This window comes from Corvus brachyrhynchos, unplaced genomic scaffold (genome assembly GCF_000691975.1).
Source record: "Corvus brachyrhynchos isolate BGI_N302 unplaced genomic scaffold, ASM69197v1 scaffold280, whole genome shotgun sequence".
Classification (NCBI taxonomy): Eukaryota; Metazoa; Chordata; class Aves; order Passeriformes; family Corvidae; genus Corvus; species Corvus brachyrhynchos.
This window is the reverse complement of record NW_008236198.1, coordinates 747,509-748,516: the sequence shown is the minus strand read 5'-3', so window position 1 is coordinate 748,516 and position 1,008 is coordinate 747,509. Positions and strand designations below refer to the sequence as shown.

Here is a 1,008-nt window from a genome sequence, read left to right as displayed (position 1 = left end):
CCCACCCAGCTCCTGCCCCCACCCCCCAGCCACATCCCTGCCCCGCGTCCCTCCTTTTGCAGCAGACAAAAATCCCATCTGGAGCAATTTCCAGGCTTTAATTCCGCCACAAGGACAGACCCTCCTCTGCTGAATGGACTGGGAAACTGCTGAGGCTCCTCAGGGATCCTAATCCCCAGCTGCTTATGGGATTTGGGATTGGGGCTGGGTCACGGCAGCTCCCCAGCCACATTCTGGCACTGCCCAGAGATGCTGAGGGATTTAGGGAACACGAATGTCCATGGAATCCAGACGGGCTCCTCCACCTCCCACACATTCCCGAGTTCCCTGCGCTGCCAGGGATGTGCCACCAGCTCCCATCTGACTCGAGGCATCATGGAAACCCGCTGGGAGCTGCTTGGTCTCACTGGGAATAACGCCTTTCCTTAAAGTTTTCCAATTAATCCGTGCTTGTGTCCCATCTCTCCTATTTTAGGCTTTGTCTCGTTGCAAAAAAATCCCTGAAATCCTTCGGAAGTGGCAAAAATCCCCTCTGCTTTCATGTTTCCCCCTCGCTGCGTGATCCCAGCACAGGGGTGTCACCTCCCGCTGCCATCCCAGCTGGAATTGCTGTGGGGACCCTCCCGAGGGGGAGAAAGAGCAGCAGCTCCTTCCCCACAGCAGCCCCAGGGACCCCAGTGCGGTGTCCTGGGGATGTGGTGGCCTGGCCGGGGCCGGGGGGGGCGCCGGGGGTGGGGCGGGTCCCTCCTGCCCCTGCCACCAGCTTCCCAATCCATGGGAACAGCGGGATGGAGCCGTGGAAATCACAGCGCTGGATAAAGGCAGCGCCCAGCCCCAGCTCCAGCGATGTTCCCTGAGGAGGAGATGCCAAGGAGCCTCATTCCCACCCATCCTGGTAACTCACACACGGCTGGAGCTCCTGGTGGATGGATGCCACCATCCCTGGGGACAGCAGGATGACAGCTCGGGGCTGCACATCCCTCTGTTGGGATGTGCTCCATGTGTCCC

The 1,008-nt window shown here is 60.2% G+C and overlaps 1 protein-coding gene across 1 annotated transcript in view; it reads right to left on the bottom strand.

Moving 5' to 3' along the window:
• SGIP1 (SH3 domain GRB2 like endophilin interacting protein 1) overlaps positions 1 to 1,008 on the bottom strand; it is a 45,752-nt gene that overhangs the window by 30,024 nt on the left and 14,720 nt on the right. The gene's annotated exons all lie outside the window — the stretch shown is intronic.